At 43.8% G+C, this 6,628-nt stretch overlaps 1 pseudogene; it reads left to right on the top strand.

The window, feature by feature from the left end:
- Nucleotides 1-4,997: 4,997 nt before the first annotated feature.
- Nucleotides 4,998-6,428, top strand: LOC103667963 (annotated as a pseudogene).
- The last annotated feature ends 200 nt before the right edge of the window (nucleotides 6,429-6,628 follow it).

Raw genomic sequence — 6,628 nt, 5'->3', positions numbered from 1 at the left:
ATCTCTTGGCCTTCAACAGCTGACCCTCTCCACCTCTTCCCTGGTCTCACAACAGTGGTTAACACCCACACATGTCATCCAGCCATGGACCTATCTTCCTGGCTAGTCTTGCGTGGTATTGGACCTGACTTGCTGCTTTGGATCTTGGAGCTTTCGTACCCTCTATTGTTAGGACAGATATTCCTGGTCTTATACCTGGTCTTCCTAAAGAAGAAATCAGTGTAGATCTGGCTATCACAGCACTCTCCTAGTGGCACCTTCAAGAGGGCAGACAACGTTGATATTTTCTCCAGGTGTTGCCCTGTGGCCACCAGAGTGGACCTGCAGTGCCTACTGTTAGCTTCATGTCTGGGTTATTGAACAAGGGGTCAGAACATTCTTTTGCAAAGGCTCCTGCTAAAACATCCCAATGTTGTTTGGAGGGTAGACACAGAGCTCTTAATAAACCTTTATCTGGGACAATATTAACTAAAATTAGTTTTCCTAAACTTCTGCTTTAATCATTGATTAGATGAGGACTTCTTAGACTGGCATTTGATGCTTTTTTGCACATATGTGTGCATGTCATTGATGTTCCGATGTCATCTATTCTTTTCCGCTGTTCTTACAGAACACATCAGCTCCCGTGGTCAAAGATGAGGGTTGGAAAATCAGGACAGGACTTCCATTTTGGCTGAACTAGACTGTTTACTGTTTGATAATGTGTTCTGAGATTTTCTTCCTCCTGTGTCCATGGTTGTATTATTATTATTATTATTATTATTATTATTATTATTCACCCATAGCCCTGCAACCTGTCTTGCAGGGCCTGGTTCAAATGCTCTTTCTTCTGTGAAGCCTCTCCTGATCCCCCAGCCACATGTGAATACTCATCCTTTGAAGCCCGCAAAGAACCCAGGACATTTATTCTGACTTTAAGCATGTGTGTTGTTATTTTATAACCATTTTCAGGTGGAAAGATTCCTGAAGGCAGGAACGTATCTTCCTTTTACCTTTGCATCCTCAGCAGAAGAGTCTACCAGCAGAGTAGCTCGATAAATATTTGTTGAACTGACCTATATGAGCTCCTGAATTAATGGTGACCTTGTGAAGCAAAAGAAAGAAGGCAGTTGAGAGAGAAAGTCATCGTTTGAGGGAAGAAGAGGAGGTGGTGGAAGTATTTGAATAGCTACAAGCTCTAAAGCAGAGATGGTGGAGACTGGATTTAGTTGGACGTAGATAGGCCAGCGGGGCTGCACAGGCCCTGCTGGGGGCCCTGGAATGGACAGTGAGGGACGGGTTAGGACATTGAGAGGACAGGGCTGGCAATACAGGAGGAAACATTCTCAGGGAAAGCCCTGCGCCTGGGAGTTGAGAGAGCTCTCCTGTTCACTTGTCACAGAAGAAAGGCATTGCTTCAACAAACATTTCCTGTCGTAAACTCTTCAACTCTGTTAGCTTCCTTCCCCTGCCCACCTTGTTTTCCAGGTAGGGAGTCTGAGGTGTTCTGCTCAAGGTCAGGGTTCAGATCAGAGCCAGGTGGGGTTTGCTTCTCTAACAAGGGGATCTCCCCAGGGCTCAGTGACTCAGGACTCAGACATGGTTTCTGCGTAGGTCATTTGAGGGTGACTCAGCAGCTCTTCTTTCACAGGGTGCAAGCTTCCTAGCGCTCACCCCCACACTTCATGCGCCGGATTGGGTCTCCTCTTCCTGAGGAGTTGTGGGGGGTTGCTGAGACCAGGAGTCATGCTGTTGGGGAAGGTCAATAGTCCATAGTCTCTTTCACTCTGCCTATCTTGCATTCCCCCTCTTTCCAACTTCACACTTGGCTGCTCCCAGAGCAAGCTTCTCCCAGATAGTCAGCCTGTCTCCTGCCTGACTCCCCCAGTGGGACCTTGGGTGTGCTCTTTGGCTCTTTTTTTTTTTTCTTTTTTTGTGGAAAAGTGGACAAGAATCAGATGATTCTGAGGTCCTGTGGTTGTTTTCATTCTTTGTGTGAAATGGGACCGCTGCCTATAGTATTAAGTTTAAAGGAGAGAGTTTTGGGAAGAGCTGAGATACTATATTTTTCCATGATTTGTGTTGCCAGAGAAATAGCCATTAAAGACATCGCAGGCAGCTCTAACAGTGGGGTTGGGAATAAAATTCCAGGGTAGGAAAGCAGAATTTGATATTAGCCATGCAGATGGTGAGTGAGTTTAAGAGAAAAGGGAGAAATGTTGAGAAATGTCTGGGGCTAGTGCCTCTGTTGCCTTAGCATGGCTTTGCTTTGGGCGTTGAGATTGCTGGTAGGCTGAAACTCACCAGCAGGTGGCAGCTGGAATCAGTTTTGCTGCCCTAAGCCTTCTGCCCTGCGCGTAAGTGTTTTCATCATGTTACCACCATACGCTAATTGCCACGGGATTTTCTCATTCTTTTTTGATTTTCTGACTTTCGATTTCTGACTCCAGTCCTTCCATTTGGCTTAGATATGTTCAGCTCCTTGCAGCTCCTGAAGCTGGGGGCATGCCTGTCCTTGGTAGGCTTAAGGGCTGTTTGGAGCCACACAAAAGGAAAGTACTAACGCTGGCCTTGTTCAGCCCAACCGACTTCCTTTAACAAGGATGGGCACTAGGTCTCAAGCAGCAGATCAGTTCCAATGCATGGGAAGTGGTTGCCTGAATCTCACACTGAAGTGGTTCTGATAAATTAGGGATGGCAGCCATGGACTTCGGATAGGGCAGTAGCCGTGTTCGTAACATTTACCATGTTCACGCTGGAACTTCCTGCTGCCAGGCCTTGCCCATTAGACGTGCCCTACCCCATGGGTCCTGACTCCAACCTGGATGTTGCCTGGGCTCATTATGCCTCTTGGGGTCTGGCATGTATGTTGCTGGCCTCTTAGAACAGGTCCTGAAGTCACAGCATGTCTGAAACCATTTGGGTTCACAAGTCACAACATGTTTTATTGCTATAGCTGACCCTGAGGGAAGATAAGGGCAGGTTGAGGGTGCTGCACACTTAGCGGGAAGTAGAGAAAGGGGACATGTCCAAAGAAGGCCTTACAGAGGGCTGGGAAAAATAGGAGGAAAAGGGAATTGTACAAGATGACGTACCAGAAGAAATTTTTGTAATTGTTTTATGATAACATAATTGTTTTACACTTGTATTCACAGACTCTCTTGGGCTCTTTTCCAAAAGCTGACCATGAAGTTTTACCAGTTTAAGAGCAAACAGGATATTGTTATTTCTTTGACTTTAATGTTTTTAGGAATTAAGAGAACATGCTTTTAGGAAAGGACAGAAAACATTTTAAAAAATCCAACTGATAATCTAAACTGTATACAATAAAATCTGGGGATGACATACTAAAATTATAACTAGTTAACACCTGTAGACATTTTACAATGCTCTTGCTATATATACCTTCAGAAATGTAAGATTTCTCTTAGATCTTACCCCATTAAGTACACTGATTAACATCAAAGGCCCAGGTTTTATTAGTTGTTTGATTTTGGCTTTAGTTTCTGAAACTATAAAATAGGGATTAAGGAGTTTTTTAAAAAAGATTTTATCCATTTATGTGAGAAACAGAGAGCTTGTGAGCACGAGCAGGGAGAGGGGCAGAGGGACAGGGAAAGGGAGAAGCAAACTCCGCCCACTGTGCGCAGAACTGAGCCTGAGTGAGGAGGGTGTGACCCCAGGACCCTGAGATCATGACCTGAGCTGAAGGCAGACACTTAACCAGCTGAGCCTACCCAGGTGCCCCTAAAATAGAGATTATAATACAACGCGTCTCAAATGGTTATTATATACAAAGTGCTTAGCACAATGCCTGCCTAGCACATTGTAAATGCTCAATAAATATTAGCTATTATTATTATTTACATCTTATTTACATCTGGGATATATATTCCAGTATAACTTAATAAATATATACAGTGTTGAAATAAACAAACACAACATCTTAAAACTGTGGGCGCCTGGGTGGCTCAGTCGTTAAGCGTCTGCCTTCAGCTCAGGTCATGATCCCATGGTCCTGGGATGGAGCCCCACATCGGGCTCCCTGCTCAGCGGGAAGCCTGCTTCTCCCTCTCCCACTCCCCCTGCTTGTGTTCCCTCTCTCGCTATGTCTCTCTCTGTCAAATAAATAAAATCTTTAAAAAAAAATCTTGAAACTCTGAGTAAGGGGGAAATACTGAGTAATGTGAATTTTATTTTGGTTGTGTAATATTCAGGGGAAAGAGGTATCCCTTTTTCAAAACCATATTTACTAATGCTTATATTTTATACTAGTGTAATATCATTACCTCATTTAATCTCTGGTGAGAGTGGTGTAGTGTGCTACACGTTGTGGATATATATGGAGTCCAGAGAAACTGTCCAGGAATAAACGTGGGCACAACCATGACAGAGGCCCACCTGTCTGCAGCACCTCAGGAAAGCCCCAGTGAGAGTGAGCTGTGTAATTGCCAAACTTCTGAACATTTAAATGGTAGCATTCACTGTTTGATCTTCAGTGCAACACAAGAGAAAAGCCAAAAAATATTTTTATATCTGGGAACCAAATATTTTAACCAGGGAGACAGTTTTGTTTCTTTACCAGTTAAATGAATGGACTCTGGAGCCAGAGGATGTAGGTTCAATTACTAATAGAGCCACTGAAAGGATTACATGAATTAGGCATGAAATATATTTAATGTAATGCCTCATGCATAGTAAATGCTCACTCACTCATTTGTTCATTCATTCAGTAAATAAATGTTTATGGAGTGCCTCCAGTGTGGCAGGCAGTGGTCTAGGACAGTTGATCATTTTGCTGGTGATAGAACAAGATGAAGACCTGGACAGTCCCTGCTCAAAGGGAGCTTGTATTTTAGTAAAGGGAGCTAGGAATAAACAAAAAAGTGGTGTTGTGGCAGTTCTGAGGCCCCTCCCCCTCAGATGTGGCTGGAGCTTGAAGCATGCGGGGGCCTGGGACACTGCAGACCTTGGGCTGCTAGGGGGTGGTGAATAATAGCTCAAGTCTGCAATAAAAAATGGCCTCCAATTAAACTAGATTGCAAAGAATGGTAAAGAAGGGGCGCCTGGGTGGCTCAGTCAGTTAAGCATCTGGCTGTTGATTTCAGCTCAGATCATGATTTCAGGGTCGTGAGATTGAATCCTGTTTCGGGCTCCACACTGGGTGAGGAGTCTGCTTAAGGTTTTCTCTCTCCTCTCCCTCTGCCCCTCCTCCCTCCCTCTCTAAAAAAAAAAAAGGGCGGGGGGGAAGAGAATGGGAAGAGTAAAAAAGCAGAAGAGGCAGAACCTGAGGAATTTGTGGTGGAAAAAGCACTGGGCACCGTGTGGTGAATGGGAAGGTGGAGTATTTCCTGAAGGGGAAGCGGTTCACAGATGCTGACAATACTTGGGAACCTGAAGAAAATTCAGATTGTCCAGAGTTAATTGAAGCATTTCTTAATTCTGGAAAGCTGGTAAAGAAAAAGGTGGTACCAAAAGACAGTCTTTACCTGACAGTGAATCTGATTATAGCAAATCAAAGAAGAAAAGAGATGTTGCTGATAAACCAAGAGGCTTTGCTGGAGCTCTTGGTCCTGAACAAATAATTGGTGCCACAGACAGCTGAGAAGAATTCAAGTCTCTCATGAAATGGAAAGGTTCAGATGATGCAGACTTGGTGCTGGCAAAAGAGGAAAATAGGAAGGGTCCTTAAATTGAAATTGCTTTTAAAAAAAAAAAAATTTTTTTTTTTAAGTAGGCTCCATACACAGGGTAGAGCCCAACATGGGGCTTGAACTCATGACCCTGAGATCAAAACCTGAGCTGAGATCAGGAGTTGGATGCTTAACTGGCAGAGCCACCTGGGTGCCCCAACTGTAATTGCTTTTTTAAAATTTTTAGAAATTTATTTATTAGAGAGTGAAGAAGGGCAGAGGGACAGGGAGAAAAGGAGACTCCTCGCTGAGTGTGGAGCCTGATGCAGGGCTCAGTTCTGTGACCCTGAGATCATAGCCAGAGCCGAAATCAAGACTCAAATGCTTAACTGACGGCCACACAGGCACCCCTGTAATTGCTTTTTATGAAGAGAGACTAACTTGGCATACACACACATACACACACACACACACACACACATATATATAATCTCAGTCTTGGTTTTTTGATTTATCAGTGTGAAGAAATAACATTCTAATGGAAACTAAGTTTGATATGTTTATTTTGAAGTAGTATTGGGGGAGTTGTTGGGGACTTTTGCATCCATAGCACTGGTTACTTTGAAGAAGTAAAAGCTTTCTGTAGTTGCTTCCTTTATCGGAAAAGAATATTTGAGACCACAGTATATTATTCCCTTGCATTAGAGAACACCTTTTCTAAATGTTGGGGGAGGGGCGCCTGGGTGGCTCAGTCAGTTAAGTGTCTGACTTTGGCTCAGGTCATGATCTCAGGGGTCCTGGGATCCAGCCGGGGAGTTAGGTTCTGCGCTCAGCAGGGAGTTTGCTTCTCCCTCTTCCTCTCCCTCTGTCCCTCCTCCCACTTGTGCTCTCTCTCAAATAAATAAATAAATAAATAAATAAAATAAATGAATAAATGTTGGGGGAAATCTTCATAGTTGTTAATCAGAATTTGAATTTAAATTCTATATGCCTGAGGACCATTCTAGGCTTTTTGT

This window comes from Ursus maritimus, unplaced genomic scaffold, assembly GCF_017311325.1.
Source record: "Ursus maritimus isolate PB19 unplaced genomic scaffold, ASM1731132v1 scaffold_7, whole genome shotgun sequence".
Taxonomy (NCBI): domain Eukaryota; kingdom Metazoa; phylum Chordata; class Mammalia; order Carnivora; family Ursidae; genus Ursus; species Ursus maritimus.
The sequence above is the reverse complement of the archived record's forward strand: the minus strand, read 5'-3'. Positions and strand labels throughout refer to the sequence as shown.